The sequence below is a fragment of the Lygodium microphyllum genome, chromosome 24 (genome assembly GCF_053477565.2).
Source record: "Lygodium microphyllum isolate KBCC chromosome 24, Lygodium_microphyllum_v1.1.10, whole genome shotgun sequence".
NCBI lineage: Eukaryota > Viridiplantae > Streptophyta > Polypodiopsida > Schizaeales > Lygodiaceae > Lygodium > Lygodium microphyllum.
In genome coordinates this window covers 67,433,328-67,457,478 of record NC_141158.1, presented here as the reverse complement: position 1 = coordinate 67,457,478, position 24,151 = coordinate 67,433,328, and positions in this window count along the sequence as shown.

Sequence of the window (24,151 nt, the reverse complement as noted above, 5' to 3'; positions counted from 1 at the left end):
CATTGAATTTTCCATAATAAAAAGGAAGTATCTTTTATCATCTTCAAGTACATAGAGAAATTACAAGATACATATTGCAATGCTTGCTACTAATTGTAAGGTTTCTGTCGCTTGCCGCTAATTACTTATAACAGGCTTGTTAACTGGAGGAACTGCCATTCATTAGAGAGCAATGAAAAAGAAATTATTAACTCTATTTTTTTAATTCAATGATTCAATGTGTATTCTTAATTCTATGGTTTTTATCATGCGCACATGTGCATGCTCAAGAATCAATTTCAGGTGGTTAAATAATTATTAACTTTGGTTTTTCAATTATGTGAATTGCTAATTTTAGGTGGTTAAATAATTGTGCGTCTGCTAGTGCGTCTATATTAGTGTCTATTTGCGCGGATATATAGACGCAAAATTCGCGTCTATTTACACGCACGTTTACATTCATTTATAGTTGCTCTGATAGACGCGCCCGACTTTACGCGTCTAACGTGCGCGTCTATGCCTCGTTTCTGTTGTAGTGAATTACAACTGAAATTAGACTAGAGCTATCATGATACAACCAACCTTTCTCTAGTTTCTTACGTATATTTGTACATGTTTTACATTATTCCTTATAAGAGACACATTATAAAGAACCTAACCATCATATGAAATAGCATAATACGCCTCATATTCTTGGGTAGGGGGGAGGGGGGAGTGGGAGAGGGTTTTCACTTAGAAATATATATGCGTATCACATGGGTTCAACATAAGGAATTTTTCAAATACCATTTTACACATTTTTTACATATAGAAGGGTGGTATATTAATGAGTAATTTACATATTGAATATAAAAGGGTTTTTTATCTAAGAAAAAATTCACAAATACGAATAGTTACAAATAAGCCTTCAAGCACATGATATAGAGGGTATATAGACTTTAATCAATAGTCCAAACTATTACATTAAAGTGTATAATTCCGATATGAATAAGCAACAAAATTGACCAACCAATACTCTTTATTGCATTATATGCACGGGCCTACATATTACACCACAATCCAATGGAACTAGAGACATAGTGATTGGACACATATTTATGAATGTGTTTTTAATCGTGTTTATGCATATATTTTTACTTAAATTTGTTCTTCTGTAGGTGATACATATTTACTATAGAGATTCATGATTTGGGCCCGCACCTCCTATAGAAGATCAACAAAATTAGTGATGATTATCATATCCTCATCACTTGTCACTCTCTAAGAACTAGATTTTGGAGGTAATATATGCATGCGATCAACTACCATTTTAACTTTGCACTACTGAAAAACGTATTGTTGTTAATAAATGGTTATGACTGCTAAGAACCATGCAAATATCTACAATCATGATTTGTCGACATGAAAACTTAGTTTCTTTAATGAATTACACATTGTGTTGGGGATTGGGAGCTTCTGCAACTCTTCATGACTTTTTAACATGCAATCACTGTTTGTGTCTACATGAAGAGCTAATTCCTTCATGCTTGAGTATTCTAGAGCATCTTAGGATATATTGTGATTCATGGATAAAAATTTGTATGTATATACTCGGAAGCTAACCTAAGTGTAATCAATGTCATGCTAGACAATTTTTAACCTTTTAGTTCTCTCTCCCTCTCTCTCTCTCTCTCTCTCTCCCCACCTTCATTCTATCATTGTGGTAAAAATGCTAATTCAATGTCATTCCTCATCCAAAGGTTGAATGACTTATGTGTCATGACTATAAAACCACTCATAAAAATAATGTTTCAAGAAACATCTTCATCAGCTCCTGAACCTCCAATGTACTTGAAGCATGTGCCCAGGAAGAAGACTCTTGAAGAGATGGTTGAGGAGCTAGCATGATAGACCAATGAATCATCAATGAAGTGTCTTGTCCAACTTGATGCAAAATTGACATTGCTCACACAAGCATGCATTTATACACTAACATTGGAAAACCTACAAATGAGCATAAACAACTCTTAGAAAAGCCATTGAAGTAGGACGAGCAACGACATAATTTCTCTCGCTACATGACCATTGTTGAGGAAATAACAAAGGTATGACAAAAGCCATAGCTAGAGATCTAGATCTAGCTCCCTCCTTTTATACTACCCTTTGTGAGACAAACAAGGAAAAAGTAGAAGCAATGATCAGAGAGAAAAAAGGCAAGGTTCCTTTGTGCACAAATGCCATTGTCATTGAACTCTACTAACTAAATTGGCCACTGACTAATGACACTAGTTAAGCAAAGGAAAGCTCTTTGGACATCCTTGCATGAATCCTCATGTGTCGCTCCTACATCCCTACACTACAACAAAAAGGCTCCATAGACGCGCTTGTAGACGCAATATTTGAATTGTGAAAAAAAATGTCGGGCGCGTTTATTAACGCATCTATTTCCGTGTCTACAAAATCACGTCTAAAAGTGCGCTTATGATCAGAGTTACATGCACACTTAGACACGCCTATAGACGCGCGTATAAACGCGCTACGTAAATATATAATCATATTTACAAAAAAGTGGATATATTCATATTGTGCATCTATACACGCGTGTATCTACGCATCTAAAACCGCGTTTACTCTGAAAGTTTTTGACGAGAATAGATGCGCATTTATCCTGCAATTTAGACACGCTGATAGACGCGCAAAACAGAGGTATGAAAAAACAACCCAACATAAAATTGTATGCTTAGGGAAAACAAAGAAAGATTATTTTGAAGATTGGATACTGAAAACAAAATAATGTATGTAGCACACGAAATTTCATATATATAGATGAAACATTTTTACATTATGAGTTCTAGTGCTTGTGATGTCATGGTCGCAAGCACTAGCTGAAAGCAATACATATCAAAAATGAAAATTACAAGCCAAGGGGAGGCTTGCATGCATGGGGCTCCTCTATATCTCCTCAGAAGAGGCATCATCATCGCTACCACCACCGCTGCCTGTGCCGCTGCCGTTGCCGCCACCGCTACTGCTAGTCCCCCCTTGGCTATCCTCAACTGCATCAGGGTTCGCCTACACAAAGGATTAAGGTATATAAATACCATTACAAACAATAAATTAGAGTTATCTATACTTTTCATGTAAAAAATAAAATATACCTCTTCTGGTGGTGGAATCCTCATGGCGCGATTATATTGCTCCTCCGTGATGAGTCCCTCCTCGTAGAAATGCTGCCAAGTGGATGCCCAGTTATGACCTCGATGGTAGCCTACCTCTCTAGGAGTAGGCATCCTACCAACGATATGGAACTACAAAACAATTTGAACATACAACATATTAAAACACACTACATAATGAAGTGAAACAAATTACAAAATTTAATTTAAAAAAAGAAATCAAATAATACTTACAAACTCAGCCTCCCATGACTCCCTGCCACCCCATCCATAATGCGACGATCCCATGGTTGCCATTTGGATACGTCGTGCCTCTGCATGCTGGCAACTTGTCATTTTCTCCGTTGCTCTCTTCTTGGCCTCTTTCCACTCCTTGCGGTGGCAATTGGGTGGTTGGCCATATCCAGGGTGCCCCTGCTCTTGTCTCTGCAATGACTCCTTGGCGCGCGTCATAAGGTGAGACCTCTTCTTATGAAGGGCGTCTCTCACCTTTGACTGTCCCCAATCATCTGAGATTCGTGAATTCTCAGGATTAGGGTACCTTTTATGTACTACCCGCAGCACCTCTTGTCACAAACCATTTTTTTTGTGCTTGAAGGGAATCATGCAATCTTTGTATGTGGCACGCACGACACTCCTCAAGTAGGCTATCACTTCCCTCCCCTCAAAGTCATGCAAGATACCACCAACATCAGTGATAGAGTAGTACATTTGTGGAGGCTCACCTCTCTCATTTTCCGGTGAGGGTGATCGAGAGCCACCACTTAGGCAACCCCCACAAAGCCCTCGACCTCCTCATCCTCCCGCACCACTCTCCCTCCTCCCTCTGTTGGTAACTGCGAGGAAGACGAGAGACGGAAGGAAGAGAGGAAAGAAGAGAGATATGAGACACCGGAAGTGGAACCCCAGAAGTGTGTCAACTGAGCACACATGATAGGAATATATAGAGGGGACCTGGGGCGCTATATATAGAGAGACTATCTATAGCTAACACCCCCGCTCAAATAAAGGTCCCTTACTATGGATGAAAAAACCCTTGGGGGCTCAAGGGAAAAACCCACAGCTCTATATAGACCTACCGTTATATTAATATTCAAAATATAAAATTACAAAGTTGAACTTACAAGAGTGTATTCATAGGAATCAAAGGAGCTACATCACTCGTGAATTACAATAGCCTATTCAGAGGCATCAAAAGATCTTTATCACTCCTAAATATACAACATGTACAATACGAATAAGCAACATCATTGCAAAAGATAAAATCTCCAAGAAATTCCTTCAACTGAACTTGGGATGTAAGCAGTATATCTGTCACATCAAAACTTAAAGAAAAACGTTACAATGACATTAGAACAACACAAGGTCTATAGAGACGGTTCGCGACGCCGCTCTATAGACCACATAACACATGTGGGGCCCCATGAACAGAATATAAATAAAACAATTTGTCATCAGCTGGAATATAGACGCTCATCATTTGGAAAGAATATAAACGAAATAATGTGTCATTAGCTGGAATATAGACCCTCATCAGCTGGAAAGAATATAAACAAAGCAATGTATCATTAGCTAGAATATAGACGCTATGGAATAATGAACGAGGACGATCATCATGAAGCATGGCAATATCAACATCCAAAAGTAATGTTGATGTGGAAATGTAGAGAGAGAGAGAGAGAGAGAGAGAGAGAGAGAGAAGCTTATCTGCTAAATGGCTCTTGTAAGCTACCAGATTTCTAAACAACCTCTCTGTATCATCTCGGCCTGAGGAGGTCCATCCTCCTTTCAAATCGCTCCCGCTTCACTTGTTGGGGTCCAATCACAGCAGGAAAACGATTGCAGTAGGGTGATAACAATACATATCGTCTCATTATTATACATATCATTAAGTCGAGGAAAGCTCGAGATGCTATCCTCAAATCAACCTTTACCAAATTAGATACCCCTTGCAACAAGCAAACCTCTTGCCTTGGTATCTAGCAAAAGTTCCTCAGAAACTACACTTGTAGTAAGTTTGTACCAAAATCATTATTGGCCTCTATGCCCTTGAACCATACTATAGTTAACACCCTCGACGTGCACTACCCTCTATCTCACTCGATACACGTGCCTCTGCAGATGTACGTACTTCAGTTGATCCCTGTACCTCAGCTGATCCCTGTGTAGGCAAAGATGTGATAGGTGTCCCAGACATCACACTGAAAACCTCATCTGCAGTGGGAGGGCGACCAAGATAATTGGTCATCTCCCCCATGAATTGCTCCTTGTTGAATGGGGTGCTGGAGGATCCAGGATTCCACATCTACACAAGAAAAATCATATTACCCTGTGTAGATAAAACATATTACATACAATGTCTATACCTGTGTCTTTGTGCGCGTCTACACCTGCGTCTCTGTGGGGGCGTCTCTCAGCGCGTGCATCAAATTGTATGCTTAGGGAAAACAGAGAAAGATTAATTCAAAGATTGGATACTGAAAACAAAACAATGTATGTAGCACATGAAATTTCATATATTTAGATGAAACGTTTTTACATTATGAGTTCTCGTGCTTGTGACGTCATGGTCACAAGCACTAGTTGAAAGTAATACATATCAAAAATGAAAATTACAAGCCAAGGGGAGGCATGCATGCATGGGGCTCCTCTATATCTCCTCAGAAGAGGCATCATCATCGCTACCACCACCGCTGCCTGTGCCGCTGCCGTTGCCGCCATCGCTACTGCTAGTCCCCCCTTGGCTATCCTCAACTGCATCAGGGTTCGCCTACACAAAGGATTAAGGTATATAAATACCATTACAAACAATAAATTGGAGTTATCTATACTTTTCATGTAAAAAATAAAGTATACCTCTTCTGGTGGTGGAATCCTCATGGCGCGATTATATTGCTCCTCCGTGATGAGTCCCTCCTCGTAGAAATGCTGCCAAGTGGACGCCCGGTTATGACCTCGATGGTAGCCTACCTCTCTAGGAGTAGGCATCCTACCAACGATATAGAACTACAAAACAATTTGAACATACAACGTATTAAAACACACTACATAATGAAGTGAAACAAATTACAAAATTTAATTTAAAAAAAGAAATCAAATAATGCTTACAAACTCAACCTCCCATGACTCCCTGCCACCCGATCCATAATGCGACGATCCCATGGTTGCCATCTCGATACGTCGCGCCTCTGCATGCTGGTGACTTGTCATTTTCTCTGTTGCTCTCTTCTTGGCCTCTTTCCACTCCTTGCGGTGGCAATTGGGTGGTTGGCCATATCCAGGGCGCCCCTGCTCTTGTCTCCGCAATGACTCCTTGGCGCGCATCATAAGGTGAGACCTCTTGTTATGAAGCATGTCTCTCACCTTTGACCGTCCCCAATCATTTGAGAATCGTGAATTCTTGGGATTAGGGTACCTTTTATGTACTGTCCCGCAGCACCTCTTGCCAAAAACCATTTTTTAAATGCTTGAAGGGAATCATGCAATCTCTGTATGTGGCATGCACGACACTCCTCAAGTAGGCTATCACTTCCCTCCCCTCAAAGTCATGCAAGATACCACCAACATCAGTGATAGAGTAGTACATTTGTGGAGGCTCACCTCTCTCATCTTCGGGTGAGGGTGATCGAGAGCCACCACTTAGGCAACCCCCACAAAGCCCTCGACCTCCTCGTCCTCCCGCACCACTCTCCCTCCTCCCTCGACATGCACTACCCTCTACCTCACTCGATACACGTGCCTCTGCAGATGTACGTGCTTCGGCCGATCCATGTACCTCAGCTGATCCCTGTGTAGGCAAAGATGTGATAGGTGTCCCAGACATCACACTGAAAATCTCATCTGCAGTGGGAGGGCGACCAAGATAATTGGTCATCTCCCCCATGAATTGCTCCTTGTTGAATGGGGTGCTGGAGGATCCGGGATTCCACATCTACACAAGAAAAATCATATTACCCTGTGTAGATAAAACATATTACATACAACGTCTATACCTGCGTCTCTGTGCGCGTCTACACCTACGTCTTTGCGGGTGTCTCTCAGCGCGTGTATCAAATTGTATGCTTAGGAAAAACAGAGAAAGATTATTTCGAAGATTAGATATTGAAAACAAAACAATGTATGTAGCACATGAAATTTCATATATATAGATGAAACATTTTTACATTATGAGTTCCCGTGCTTGTGACGTCATGGTCACAAGCACTAGTTGAAAGTAATACATATCAAAAATGAAAATTACAAGCCAAGGGGAGGCTTGCATGCATGGGGCTCCTCTATATCTCCTTAGAAGAGGCATCATCATCGCTACCACCACCGCTGCCTGTGCCGCTGCCGTTGCCGCCACCACTACTGCTAGTCCCCCCTTCGCTATCCTCAACTGCATCAGGGTTCGCCTACACAAAGGATTAAGGTATATAAATACCATTACAAATAATAAATTAGAGTTATCTATACTTTTCATGTAAAAAATAAAATATACCTCTTCTGGTGGTGGAATCCTCATGGCGCGATTATATTGCTCCTCCGTGATGAGTCCCTCCTCGTAGAAATGCTGCCAAGTGGATGCCCGGTTATGACCTCGATGGTAGCCTACCTCTCTAGGAGTAGGCATCCTACCAACGATATGGAACTACAAAAAATTTGAACATACAACGTATTAAAACACACTACACAATGAAGTGAAACAAATTACAAAATTTAATTTTAAAAAAGAAATCAAATAATACTTACAAACTCAGCCTCCCATGACTCCCTGCCACCCGATCCATAATGCGACGATCCCATGGTTGCCATCTCGATACGTCGCGCCTCTGCATGCTGGCGACTTGTCATTTTCTCTGTTGCCCTCTTCTTGGCATCTTTTCACTCCTTGCGGTGGCAATTGAGTGGTTGGCCATATCCAGGGCACCCCTGCTCTTGTCTCCGCAATGACTCCTTGGCGCGCGTCATAAGGTGAGACCTCTTGTTATGAAGCGCGTCTCTCACCTTTGACCATCCCCAATCATCTGAGAATCGTGAATTCTTGGGATTAGGGTACCTTTTATGTATTGTCCGCAGCACCTCTTGCCACAAACCATTTTTTTTGTGCTTGAAGGGAATCATGCAATCTTTGTATGTGGCATGCACGACACTCCTCAAGTAGGCTATCACTTCCCTCCCCTCAAAGTCATGCAAGATACCACCAACATCAGTGATAGAGTAGTACATTTGTGGAGGCTCACCTCTCTCATTTTCCGGTGAGGGTGATCGAGAGCCACGAGCTAGGCAACCCCCACAAAGCCCTCGACCTCCTCGTCCTCCCGCACCACTCTCCCTCCTCCCTCGATGTGCACTAGCCTCTACCTCACTCGATACATGTGCCTCTGCAGATGTACGTGCTTCGATCGATCCATGTACCTCAGCTGATCTCTGTGTAGGCAAAGATGTGATAGGTGTCCCAGACATCACACTGAAGACCTCATCTGTAGTGGGAGGGTGACCAAGATAATTGGTTATCTCCCCCATGAATTGCTCCTTGTTGAATGGGGTACTGGAGGATCCACGATTCCATATCTACACAAGAAAAATCATATTACCCTATGTAGATAAAACATATTGCATACGTCTATACCTGCATCTCTGTACGCATCTACACTTGCGTCTTTGTGGGCGTCTGTTAGCACGTGTATCCTCGCGTGTACACTGCACAGCACACACGCCCGCTCACGCGCTCAAAGACGCACCCCCAGAGAAATATTTTCCGCATCTATATCTGCTTCTACACTGAGATGTAGACGTTCTATCAGACGCACTCGGTTGGCTGATTTTAGCAGACGACTGCCATTATTGATTTACAAAATGCAATACATAATGGAATCACAAATCCTAAATACACAGACAGAGCAGAGAGAGAAAGAGAGAAACAAAGAGAGAGAGAGAGAGAGAGAGAGAGACTCACCTTAGGTGTTTGGTGTGGCGGGTGGTGGCGCTTCTTTCTTTTCCTTCTTCCTCTCCTTGGTAAGTTACCCTCCCTTGATGCTTGCTTACTTGCTTGCTGCTTCTTCTTGTTCTCCTCTCTCTTGTTCTCTCTTTCTTCCTCTCCTTGGCTTTCCTTTTTCCCTTCTTGTGTGTTTGAAATGAAAGAAGAGGTGAGTCATGAGGAGGTGAGGCATGAAGAGACTAGGTGAGGCATGAAGAGACTGCATGTCAGCTAAACTCAAGCTTCATGACCACAAAAAACGTAGGAAAGGAAAGGCATAGTTTGAAAAGAAATGATTTAAGTATGATTTGAATTTTGATGTGTGCGTCTATTTTTGCGTGTATAAGTGCATCTATTTGCGCGGATATATAGACACAAAATTCGCGTCTATTTACACGCACGTTTACACACGCTTATAGACGCTGTGATAGATGCGCCTGACTTTGCGCGTCTAACATGCGCATTGTCGAAGGGTTTGCCAAAGCAAAGAAAAGTCGTGTCTACAGAAGACCTTGACGAATTTCAGTATAGAAGATCAAGCAAGTGAATGAAGTCAAATCTGTTATGATTGCAATTGCTTCCTGTGATGTTGATCAGTTGGAAAGATCAATAATGTTCATGATCATACACAATCCTTTGTATTGAATGAACCAGTAATCCTTCAGAAACGAGGAAGAGTTTTGCATGGTATATATCATGTGTTTGCTGTAAATTTACTGTCTTTCCCTCAGATATTAGGTTCAGAGGCATAAGCAATAATTCCTTCTCCCTGTTTATTTTGTACAGCAGCATTCAAACCCTCTAGTTCTTCACTCAGATATCCATGCAGAAATTGTGTATCAAGTAACCACGAAATACTTCAGCCAGTCCTTAAGGACCAAAACTTGACACTACAGGACTCTCTAGCTTTTATCAAGCTGTCAAAGCTATTATCCGATCAGTGATTGCACTCCAACAAAGTGGACATTCTTTACATGCTGCAGCACAGGGTTTGCACAAACAGAAATGTCTACAAGGTAGCAAAACAGCAACCGTTGGCTCTTCATAACAGATTTTGCAAATATGCTCATTCGTTTCATCATCAAGGACACCCATGCTAGTAAGTGCTTCATGATCCATCTCTCTTTTTCACCCTTTATGCTAAAATTTCCTTTTTAGCATCAGGATTTCAGGATATTGTGAGCAGAATGACATTCACTCTTCCCAAGTAACAGTTTTCAAGTCACTGGTATTTTCTGCATGGTTACGTCTCTCTCCTGGCATCACTGCTACTGATAAGAAGGTAATGTAAAGCAATAACCTTCCAGCTGCAAAATGTTAATTTGATGATGATAGATCTTTGGGTACTATGATGTTTACAGGCGTTTGTTGCTGAAGTAATGGAGCTTGTTGAATTAGCAGTTTCTCAAAGACATGCTAGTTGGAGCTGATTGGTCTAATAAGCCAAGCAATTTTTGTGCGCCCCCAGAGAAAGCTTTATTGTAGAAGATTTCAAGCTGCCCGAATTGCATGAATATCTCTGTGCTCCTTGGCAGTTCGGATATGCTTCAATTCCACGAATCTAGCAAGTGCGATTGTGAATATGGAGAAGACAATGCATGTCCCAATACATTGGAGAGTAGTAATGCCTTGTTCATGGCCTGTGCGCTTACGCATAATAGGAACGAAGCACCAGTCATACCCCCCATCCTCTCTGCTTGATTCCCTCTAATCATAATCTCTGGTATGCTGGTCTCTTCGGCAACTTTCGAAAGCTAATTGAGGATTCCAGAATTGCCAAATTACCCTGCGCCTCTGAGAAAGCTTCCATCCTTGTTTCAATCACTGTCGATGGAGCAAAAGCTTCAATCCTTACTTTAATCACTGTCGAGGGAGCGAAAGCTTTTGCGGCAATGTATCGAAACCCCTGTCATCCGAAAATCAAAGCTTCTGCTGCCATGTATCCAAAACCCCCCCTTAGAGTTAGCGGCTAGCATACAGAATTTGATGATTCCCCCTCTATTCCTGCAGACACAATATCTAAAAATAGTGTTCTTTTTTTTTACCACTGCTATCTATGTTTCGCCTCCCATTATGATTGCCCCTGATTTGCCTTTTGTTCATAAACACATTACGGTCATTCCCAGAATTAGGCAACATACTCCTGCCAATCTCCCCAGACTATGGCGAGTGGGCCCGTGTGCTTTATTTTACATCAACCTGCCAAAAATATTTCTGCCATAATCCTTTCATAGATCACTCCGGCCCAGATAGGGATAGCCTCATTATCAGCATACCACAAGTTACCCTATGTATCCCGGCCTATGGAATCACTTTCTTCTGGATACATAATTCTGTCCATGAACATTGCAAAGCATGTGCAACTTCCTCAGTGATGGCAAATCCTGCAGAGTATACACATTGTGTGTACATATTCCTTTATCAAACTCATGTGCAACATTTCCACCATTGGGGCTTCCCACTGATACTCATACTTATCACCCTGATTCTCCATTGAGCATAATGCGAAACTCCTGTGAACTGTTGATCAAAACCACTTTATTACCCACGCAGAACAAAAGTATAAACACAACAACTAAATATGTACAAAGTATCAAATCCCACACACACAACTTTTGGGTGATTTTCACACCTCGAATGCGCAGCAATACGACAACGTCTATGCCTCGTTTCTATTGTAGTGCTACGAGTGTTATCAATTGTCCATGATGTTGAAATTTTAGCCAGTGCCCAAAACCTTCCCTTGTTTAAGAAGCTTCTCGTTCAAGAAGATCTACATGTGACTAGTAGACTTGGACTATGAAGCATGGTGCTTGATGTCTTTTGCCTCACCCATGACTCAACAATCCTAGAAAACTACACTTTGCTTCAATGCAATCCCAGCTTCTTCAAGTGATTTAGTCCTAGCTGTGTGACATGAAACCTAGTCTAGCTCTCGATTTTTGCCCTAATGCTATCTAATCCCTCATTGAAAAATGAAAAGTAGAGTGACTTGCCTATGTCCTCATCTCCCACAACGACTAGATTAGACAAGAGCAATAATCCTATAGTTCTAGGCTAGGAATCCATACCTCCTAGAGGAACTCTTAACAAAGGCTCCATTGAGCACAGATCACTTCCCTTACAACCACATCCACAAGGAGCTAGAGCCCCTTAACCCTAGGAATCATTCCAAATAGAACCAAGATCTAAGATCACAATTGTCCAAACCCACTAACTTAGTCCTTACTACTTCCCATCAAGGAGTCGATCCGCAATAGCCACACTTCCTAGTGGTCACTAAACCCACCAACTCTACCAAGCAAAATATATCTACTACCTTAAGAAAGAGTGATGCAAGTTGGTTATTGAAAGAGATTATGGAGAAGTTCTCGAGGAACTTTGAGAGTCCTTGAAAAGTTTCAAGATAATATTAGATTTTCACATAATGAAGTGGTAGAAGAAGCCATCCATCACAAGTTGAAAAGTTGAAAGATCAAATGTCAAATACCCTAAATATTGTGCCCTTCACAAACTACAAATGCCAAACTTGATGGAATGCCTATTGTTTCAAGCACTTCAAGCAACATGGTGATGGCTAGCTCTCATATAAACATTGCACTCTCTCAAAATAAACACAAAAAACTCTCCAACTTAACTTTGCATTATAGTCTATCAATAAGGGTTTCAACAACCCCATGACTCAATGTGATGTGCCTCAAGCAAGCTCCGTCTCTGTAGCCTTCAATGACTGCATGAGCTTTGAGTAGAAGAAGATGAAAAAGAAGAGAAAGAAAGGGGTAGAAGAAGAAGAGGAAGCAAGAACTTCACCCCCATAAATCCCTCACTCTACAACACACACACACACACACACACACACACACTCTCTCTCTCTCTCTCAAACCATATCCAAGTAAAAAGGAACAAGAGAGATTTGCAAAAGATTTCACCACAAGAACGAGTTTATCCTTTCATTTCTTAGCTTTTACACATGCCATTGGCTTTTTCGATACCTTTCCATCACATTGGCTTAAACTAGTCCTTTCTCACTTTGTGAACACATTATTAGTTTACAAACCCTTCTAGTAGCTTGTTGAGAAATATTTGTAAACTTATACATCACTCGAAATGTTATTGCGATTTGCACAAGAGTTAGCCTGGTCTCTTCTTCCAATGATTTATAACATAGTTTTCTTATTAAGAAATACGAGTGCATAATAAACACTCTTATTTTTGTCTGTTTTCACCAAAAAATGTAGTTGTTCTTACATGCATTGTCTTCATCCTTGCTTTTCTAGAGAGGGTTAATAATACCCACTCCTAAACATGTGGCAGCTCCATGGTACACTACCATCGATGATTGGGTACCACTATGAGGCTAATGTTGGGGGGTAATGAGGAGGGTTGCTACTAATGACACTACAATATTGAGTTTTTGTTGGTGTGGATGGAATTAGCTTCTCGCTTTGGTCTTCAAGAGTGGACTTACAATCAAAGAAAAGAGAGAAAAATAATGAGGACCACTAATGTCATTGGGTTGGTTGAGCAAATATTTAGGTCATAATCTAGTAGTAGAAAAGGATGTGCACTCCCTAAGGGTATATGACTGCCTTATTTTGTTATGATTACTCATAGTGCAATTAAGAGATGGGTCGACCCACTTGATGCAAGGGGAGGTGCGATGCAAAGCTCAAGGTGACAAATCTATCAATGGCCCTGAATTATCTTGCCCTTGATGGGCCCTAATTTTATGAAGTGGGAAAGGGATAGGGGTTGGGAATGAAGCTCATCATGGATAGTACAAAATGTGTCCAATGTGAGCGATCCTAAATGATGTGATTGTGGGTGTACCTATTCTATAGTGGACCTTTTGCTCTCTTTTGTTATTTCTTTTTCAAAATTCTCTATTCTCTTTTTTTTCTTTTTTTCTTTTCGATATAGGGTGTTTCATTGTGACTTGTCATGTAAGATTTTAGTTTTGTTCTTGTAGCCAGGGGTATGGTTGAGTGAAAAGGGTGGCTATAGTAGCCTATTAACCTACTAGCATTCAATCTTGTAGTAGCTCAAAAGAATATGCAAGTAGTAGAGTGATCAAAGAAGCAATGTCACCATGACATATCTATCAATACTTGAATTTATGTTAAAAAGTATATATGCCCTCCTTTTTTGTTGCATCTTTTTAATTGAGTATTTGGAGAAATTGTAAGTGGTTGCATGTGGTAATGAGAGAAGGGACAAGACAAGTTGAAAAATCATCCCCACAAACCACTTGAAAGAGGGTTTTATGTCCTTTGTAGGGAACCTAAGGTTGTCTTCTATCTTGTGAGTGTTAACATTGAATATTAGAGGAAAATCATACATAACATGCTATTCGAGGTTGTAATCAATCCTGTGCCTTTTGCGATAAGGCATGTAATTGGGATCCCCCTTTCAAAAGGTAGCACACTACAAAATGCTACCCATGCTTCCATGATATCATTCTATATGTTCCTTCTCCATATTGTTTGGGATTTGTAGCCCCACATTGTCCTTGTTGTATCAAGTAGCTTTTTCTGACCTAGTAGTCTAGTGCTTCTACCATTTCTTCTAAGGGAGAAAGTTTCTCTTCAGACCTTATACGGATTTCTGATTCTTGTGATATTGATTCTTTCGGTTCCTTTGGATCCCAATCTATCTCAAGTGTAGGAAGTGATAGTGGTTGTTCTTCTATGGCTAAAGTAGGCTCTTTATTAGTCACAACCTAATTAGTCTTAGGTCTTTTGTTGAGATTCCAAATTTTCTCAACCACAATACCCAATCTTCCCTTGTCACCCTATATTTAGGCTGGGGTATTTCTATTTTCAACTTATGTTGAAGTGCTTCCTTGTAAGTTGCAACTTCTATTTAATTTTTTTAATAAAATCCTCCACACATGCCTTTTATAGTTCAAGCAATGTGTTGAAAAATCTTTACTGATACATCTACATTACCTCTTTTATTTCCTTGGCCCTTTCATTTGCTAAATTCTTCTCACATGTAGCTTGAGATAGGTGGGTAGCCAAACACACATGGTATCAACATTTCTCTCCTCCCATTGGCCCACCTTATTCTTTGCTCTAGCCTCCTATTCTGCCTGTTTGTGAGGATTTCTAGTGTAGTCTCATGCTCCCTCCATGTTTGATTCTAGGCTTTTCTCTGCTTTATTTCATGCTCTAATTGCTTTCGGAGTTGTGTATAATTATGAGAAGCCTTTCCTATTTCATTTTTTATGTACATGAGCTTCTTATTCTTGTATTGTGCCTCTTCTTTTGTCTATCTTGTCTTTTGAGCTCCATAATTTGTTGTCCCTATAGCTATTTCAATGCATTTAGCTCTCTGCCTAGCTTGGTTTTATATTTAATAGTCTCTATGTAGTCACTTTCGAGATACACCCCATTTTCTTTCTTGATTTTGTTTTGTTTTTGCATCTCTTTGTACTTGTCTTCCTTGTCGTTGATGACCGAGCATTTGATGGCTAGGGATATATCCTCTTCCTCTCGTATCTTGAGATGCTTCTATGCCTCCTTCTACTTCTACTACTACACCTCATCTTCCTTCTTCACTCCTCTTGAGCTTTCTATTTGGCCTTCTCCTTGTCAAATGCAACCTTTCCCCCCTTAGTGGGTAGTTTGATGATGATCTTCTTCCTTCTTCCTTTGTTAGAGATAGTTAACACTGGTATCTCTAGATATGCCTCATGTTGGTGCTATTGTGCTCCAAACACAACTAGTCATGGGACTTGAAGTCTCATCTCTAGTGGTTGTTCTAGCACCTAGGAATAGGAGGTTTTGGTTGCTAAGTTCTTTGATTGATTCATCTCCTCTCCTTTAGTGATATTTCTTCTGGAGGTTTTCTTGCAGCTTCTCTGCTTCCTATTGCAATCACATAACCATATCTTCCCCTTTATCTTCCATATGTTCTTATTCTAATGTAGATTAAAGTGTGGAAGATACTTCTTGTATTGATACACCTAGATGCTTTGGGATTTTTGGAACCTTTCTTGCATGTAAGTCTTTGATTTCTTCTTCAATGATTGTAGTCAATACATATCCAAATCCCACCAACATGGCTTTAATTATACGTTTCTTTCTTGCTCATTGTTGGTGCTTTTGTCCACTATCCCTAGTACTATACTTTTTAGCATTCCCACTTGGATTCTATTATAAAGTCATTCTCCAAGTGGTGCCTACACGAGGGGAGGTGTGCCTTCAATGGTTCTCCCTTATGGGCACGTTGACGGTATGAGTGCCTTGAAGGTTCTCCATTAGCATATGGCATATTCTTAAGAGTGAAATACTTTTGGTCTTTGGCGAAAGGTTGATAGGAATACCTATCCTTTCTGGGCGTGAGACTTGTAGGTGTGAATGTGGGTGATGTCGTACATGGGTGATGCCAGAATATTCATATCTCAAGTGCTAACGTCTATGTGATTCGATTATGTCATGAAATTCCAAAGATTATTTGATTTCTTATGACTAGATGCACTTATTTAGTTAATTATTTTTTAAACATGATTTTCTAAATTTTTTGCAACAGCACAATTAACATGTGGAGCAAGAAGAATTGGATACACACAAGAAGCGCATTTTATCCCATAGACTTCCTCATTGAGTTATGTAAATAGACGAACCACCATTTATTCTAAGCCGTGGGCACACTATCTTTGTAAATATTTATTAATACTTGAGATTCTGGGAGATATATTAAGGATATTCTAGATATACTTGAGTTGTATAATGGGGATATATTTTAGTGGACTGAAACTCCTTTGCAAAAAGAGTGATTGTAAAGGGTCTATCTCTGGGCAAAGCAAGACTCATTCTAATATTGGAAATAGGGCATCGAGGAGCTATCCACTCCATGTACAAGGGGAAATTGCACCCAATAGTGTGTCGCTCAATTTTTTAAACTCTTATTTAAGTTTATGTTGAGTTTTATGAGTCATGCTTTCATTTTTATAAGAAAACGACAGTGAGAGAGAGCTTCTTCTTCTCGCTATGCACAAATCTCGCGTCTGATCTGTGCAATAGTGGTATCGGAGCTTAGCTTACATCTAAGGCCTCCAATCACTTATCCTGTTGCAGGAAGGCAAGCTCTATGAAACAATCAGGTTCTACGGTCCATCTTAGCCAACTTCATGGCTAGATTTTGAGGGCTTGAGAAACCCCAAACCCCTCTATCTCCAACAACTAGATTAGACAAGAGCAATCATCCTATAGTTCAAGGCAAAGGATACATAGTTCCAGGCCAAGGATCAATAGTCCGAACTGTCACACTAAAGTGTATAATTCCAATATTAATAAGTAATAAGATTGACCAAACAATACTCTTTATTGCATTATATGCATGGGCTGATATATTACACCACTACCCAATGGAAGTAGAGACATAGTGATTGGACACATCTTTACAAATGCATTTCTAATCATGTTTATACATATACTTACACCTCAATTTGGTCTTCGACAAGTGATACATATTGACTCTAGAGATTCATGAATTGTGCTTGCACCCCTTGTAGAAGATCAAGAGAATTAGTGACGATTATCATATCCTCATCATCTATCATTCTATAGGAGCTAGAGCGTGAAGATAATATATCCATGAGATCAACTACCATTTCAACTTTGTACCGCTAAAAAGTATATTGTGGCTAATAATCGATTATGAATGCTGAGAAGCATGCCAATATCTTCAATCATGATGTGTCGACATGGAAACTTAGTTTGTTTAATGAATTAGCGAGAAACTAGAAGCAATGGAACATAAAGAAAAAAGGCAAGGTGCCTTTGTGCACAAATGGCATTCTCATTGAACTCTAGTAGCTAAATTGGACACTGACTAATGATAGTAGCTGAGAAAAATAAATCTATTTGGACATCCTTGCATGACCCCTCATGTGTCGGTCTTACATCCTTATGAGTGTTATGAATCATCCATGATGTCGAAATTTTAGCCTCTACCCAAAAACATCCCTTTTTTTATAAGCTTCTCATTGAAGAAGATCTACACGTGGCTAGCAAACTTGGACTAGGAAGCATGGCTCTTGACATTATTGCATACATATTTTGCCTTACCCATGACCCATTACCCATGACCCAACAATCCTAGAGGACTACGCTTCTCTTCAATGCAATCCCAAGTTCTTCAAGTGATTTAATATTGGTTGTGTGAAATGAAGCCTAGTCTAGCTCTTGATTTTTTCCCTAGTGCTATCTAGTGCTTCATTTAAAAATAAAAAGTAGAGTGACTTGCCTATGCCCTTATCTCCCACAACTAGATTAGACAAGAGGAATCATCCTATACTTCTAGGCCAAGGATCCATACCTCCTAGAGGCACCCTTAATGAAGGCTCTACTAAGCAAGAATCACTTCCCTTAGAGACATATCCATAAGGGAGCCACAAACACATAAGAGCCCCTTAGCCCTAGAAATCATTCCAAATAGAACCAAGATCTAATATCGCAATCGTCCAAACCCATTGATTTAGTCCTTATTACCTCCCATCAAGGAGTGGAACCACAATAGCCACACTTCCTAATGTGGGGGCTAAACCACTAAGTCTACCAAGGAAAATATACCTACTACCTTAAGAAAGAGTGATGCGAGATGGAGCCCCAAGAGGAACACCAAGGAAAAGGGAATTCTCTTGCAAGAAAATCTATCTCGTAACATCAACAAGCTTTTATTTCATTCTTTTGATCATCGAAACAAAGAAAACAACAATTCTTCACGCAGCATCATAGTAGATATCTCCCACGGATTTAATAAAATCAATCATAATCTTCAACATCTTCATAAAATTCTTCAATAGAACAAAGAACACAAAATAATACACCATCTTTGAATGGAAATCAATCACATATTATTCATCTTCAATGTCTTCATAGTTCTCTCTCTCTTTCTCTCATATACAGTTACACTATTTTGATAGATTTGACTATCTCTGTCTCTCTCTCTCTCTCTCTCTCTCTCTCTCTCTCTCTATCAATAGTACATCATCTCCTCACTACAATGCTCTCATAATAACCCTCAATAATCGGCATAGTATTGAAAGCATGCCATGAGGAACCATGTGGTGGACACTTCGCAGGAGAAGTGACAGCCAGGAAGGCTCTGTTAGCAGGATAGACCCTCCATAAGGATGGATATGTATCTTACATTCATCGAAAGCTCAGTCCAATCTTACAGCCCTGTTTGTCCCTTTGAACTGCCTATTTTTCCTTTTTACAGACCCTTGTTCCGACATACGGTTTTCAAGTTATTAATTTTTGAAGCAATTCTCGTAAATTGGACATTTTTTCATGTGAACGTGTCTTGATTGCTTCGGAACCCTGATCTGATGAGTCAGGCCTATTCTACCCTTTCTCCCTGACATTTTTCATTTTTACTCCATCTCCTTTCGATGCACGATTCATCCGTTATTAATTTTTGCGGGTTTTCGAAGTTTTTTTGTGCCTATTTTCACATTTTTCCATGTGAACCTGCCCTATTTTCACCAGAATTCCAATTTTATTTGACAATCATATCCTACCAACCTTTCCTCCACTTTTTTCCTTTATCCTCCCTCCTCTTCCGACTGTCGGATTTTTAGTTATTAATTTTTTCGAGCATTTTTAATGTATTTTCTGTGTTTTTTTTCATGTGATCCCTTCCTAATTTCCCCCAAACGGAGCTTTGATGTGCCAGTCCTGTGAATTCCTTTTTCCCAAAAATTTTTCCTTTTTACCGCCTTCTATTTCGACACATGGATTTTCCCGTATTAATTTTTGAGTCCATTTTTGGGCCCATTTTTTAGGTTTCTTTCCATGTGAACACATCCTATCTTGATCGGAACTGTGTTTTGACATGATAGGGTTGTTGGACACCTTGTTCTACACACTTTTTCTTCTTTTCGTATTTCGTTCCGATGCGCGGATTGGTGCTGTACTGTGACTGTTCTGTAGACCTTCTGTAAGTATTCTGTAGAATGTATGTGTGACTTTGGAAAAGTTTTCTAACCTTTGGAAAGGATGAATCTAAGTTCAAAAGAGCTAAAACAAGTGGAAGAAGCAGTTGCTGAAGACTGAAGAGAAGATTAAGTGACAGTGACAGTAGTGAGCTGTGAAAAGACACTATAGTGGCTCTGGTGACTCTTCATATCAGATATACCTCTTAGGAGGTGCATCCACGACCTAAGAAGGATTATTGGGGATTATTATGAGAGCATTGTAGTGAAGAGATGATGTACTATTGATAGAGAGAGAGAGAGAGAGCCAGAGACAGTCAAATCTATCAAAACAGTGTAATTGTATATGAGAGAAAGAGAGAGAGAACTATGAAGACATTGAAGATGAATAATATATGATTGATTTCCATTCAAAGATGGTAAATTCTTTTTTGTTCTTTGTTCTATTGAAGAATTTAATGAAGATGTTGAAGATTATGATTGATTTTATCAAATCCGTGGGAGATATCTACTATGATGTTGCGTGAAGAATTGTTGTTTTCTTTGTTTCGATGATCAAAAGAATGAAATAAAAGCTTGTTGATGTTACAAGATAGATTTTCTTGAAAGAGAATTCCCTTTTCCTTGGTGTTCCTCTTGGGGCTCCATGTTTTTGGTGCGCAGCCGGGGAAACTTGCCATCAACAAGCACCACAGGAGGCTGAAAATGAAGGAAATGGCATTGCCAAGAAGAGAAGAATTCAATGGATGTTTGTAAAGTTCCTTCTTCCACTGAAGAGTTGGAATTTCTCATAATCAAAGCCACTTTCCACAAGAAGTTCCTCCCACAATGGCGGAAACATATCACCATCATGATGCATGCTCTATGTGGTGGACTGTTTCCTATTCTTGTTGAAGCAGTAGAAACTGTTTGGGAACAAAGTAAAGAGCAAAAACAGAGAGAATGACCATCCATGGAAGATTTGGCATTCATTGAGAAGTTTCTAGACATCATCAAGTGGAAGATTTTGAAGAAGCTTCAGGAGTCTTGGTCTGTAGAGGTTCACGAAAACAAGAAGGAGAAGAGTTGGAATTTGTTTTTGGATGCTCAACAGCAAGATACATGGGATGCTTGGTGCACTGACAATCTTCTGTTTGTCCAATTAGCAACCCACTAGAAGTTGGTAGATAGAGTGTTTTTCACAATATACACTGTTGAAACCCTCAGAAGCTGGCATTATTATAATGACGCAACAACGATCCTAAGAAGAATGAGTTTTGATAGTTTCAGAATAGAATATCTTCCCCTTTGTAGTGGTTTGAAAGTTGAATTCAGAGATGTTGAAAAGAAGGAAGTAGAGGAGATGTTGGCCAAAGAATCTATCAAAGACTGAAGCCCTCTCTGATACTATCGTGTTGAGTCCAGAACAACTGGTTGGAGCCAACCCCCTGATGAATGACGCAATAAAGAGGCAAGCGTTGGAATGAGTCCAGAGGTATGTGAGAAGAGAGAAGGAAAAAATCAAAGCTGAGAATGAGCTCGCAGCAGAAGCCTCCTTTGACGCCGTAAAAGCACTCTTTACAGAAGTCCCCATGGTGACTCAAGGTCCCCTTTCTAGTCAGATTCGTCCTGGAAATATTGATGACAGGCCAGCAAATGTAGTCTCATTGCCAGTTTTTAAGGGAGAGTACAATGAAGACCCTGATCTTCATGTAGCAGAGTTTATGGTAGCATGTGTGGCTAACAATGCCAGAACCCCTGAGCATTGGTTAGCAATCTTCCCGCCACTTTCAAGGGCGCGGCGTTTCAGTGGTATGAGAGACAAGCAGTAGGAACTTTTGGCGCGTGCGACGACTTGAAGTTGACATTCCTCACTAAATTCAGGCAAGAAGGTTTTGAAGAGCGTATGTGAGAGGAGTTCATGAACCTAAGTCAGTCCTCTGGAGAAAGGGTAGAAGCTTATGTCTCGCGAATGGAATCCATCCTGAAGAGATGGAATAACCACCATTTGGAAGAAGGAATCCAAAAAGGAGTGTTTCTCAGGGGCCTACAACCAGAAGTTTGCAAGTTCGTGGATTTGAGAAGTCTAGTCAATCTGCAAGTTGTAGTGGAAGGTGCAAGATTGTATGAGGAAGTTGAAGTAAGGTTATCAATGACTCCAGGAAGAGGAGTCTTACCCCCTCATATGCTTGGAATGGTATACCCACCAAATGCAGTCCCAAGGACAGTTCCCTACCCCTATCCTCATATGCAAACAATGCCGCAGTATAGTGCACCTAATCTAGTGTGATCACCGTAGACGACAGTGCCTCAAATGATGGTTCAACCACAACAATAGTTGCCTCAAACAATTCCTCCAATGGTGAATCAACAACAGTGGAATTCTACCAATTGGAATCAACAACCCCAAGTCTCAACAGGAGCTTTGAATCAGAGCCAGAGTAGAGGACCTTCTGGATCTACCCAACCAGTGTATGCAGTAATTATAGAAGCTTCCCAAAACCCTACCACAAGCACTTCAGGAAGTGAAAATCTGAAGGACTACTTATCTAACTCAGTTGCAAGTATCAAGAAAGAGCTTCTGGATGTGATTACAGAGCATCTATAGACATTGAAGGTGAATACTGCTAATATATCCACTCCTGTGGGAGCTGGAAGAGATGTGATGCGCTCCAATACATGGTGCGGAAAGTGTTATCAAGCGGGATATTTAGCCACAGAATGTACCCGAAAACCAACCATTCCTGGAGCCTTCTGTTCCTACTATTTGCGGAAGAACCATACAGGATATTTGCTCTCTGAAAGAGATGCATGAACAAAGATAGAAGAATGAAAATGCAAGATTCAACTTGCTAGAATCCAAAATGACAACACAGGATATTGGACCAAAGCTTAGGGAGTTTGGTCCTAATTTCGGTCCAAGGAGGTTTCCCTCTCAAAGTTACAGAGGTTGATAGTTTGGCGGTGGTCAGAGATCAGAGGTGGAATGTTATAGGTGTGGAGAAAAGGGACATATTTCTCCAAATTGTCCAAACCCTAGACGATCTGTGGATTACAAGCCCTTATGCAACCGATGCAAAGGAGAAGGCCACACTGCAAAGGACTGTCCTAGTTCAGCTCCTGTAAAGGCTAATGCCATTGATAGCCAACAGAAGGTACAATAGCCTGCTTCCAATTTGGTAGAGTTGGAAGTTGCTGCTGTTACACGCACCAGGAAGAAGGAACCAGTGGTAGAGAATGAAAATAACCCTCCTGCCAAGACTGTGAAGTTCAACCTACCTACAGAGGGATGGAGCAGTACAGAACAGAACAGTACAATACAGAGCACTACAGTGCCACAAAGAGCTACAGAGACAGTCCCAGAAACAGGACCAGAGGCCTAGGAGATAGATGATACAGAAGCACTTCCAAAGACAGAAGAAGTGTCGATGCAGCAAATGTTAGAAGAAAAAGGAAAGATGAAAATGGGTGTAGCCCCATTCCCCAGCTAGCTTGAGAAGCCTGTGGATCCTATTAAAGATAATGACTTGGTCAAAGACCTAGACACATTTAAACCAAACTTAACATTTCGGCAGTTGCTGATGCTGTCTCCCGACTGTCGAAAGAGATTCAAAAGCATCTTGACACAAAGGCATGGACTAAGGATCACTCCTTCAACAGCAACCAAGACCAATAAAGCCCAAGAGCCTGTAAAGGAAGTGGATGTGGCTAATTTCTTCCTAGATCCTAGAACCCCAAAGATTAGTGTATGGATAGAAGGATGCTTCATTTCAGATGCATTGATTGATGGAGGCTCATGAGTAAACATAATGACGGATGTCACAATGAAGGACTTAGGGTTGTAAGGAATTCAACCTACACACTGGCTTATCAAATTGGCAGACCAAAGCAGAGTCAAACCGTTGGGCATCCTCCCATATGTAAAAACAACCCTTCTAGGAAGAGATTATTGGTTGACATATTTGGTAGTCAAACCAAATTCTTATGGGACTTCCTACCCTCTTCTATTGGGAAGACCTTGGCTTTTTGAAGCAAGAGCCAGGATAGACTGGTTCAAAGGAACCCTAACCCTAGGAAGAGGACCCAATAAAGTGGTGTTAAAGTTGTATGGATCGCAAAAAGGTAATGGATCCA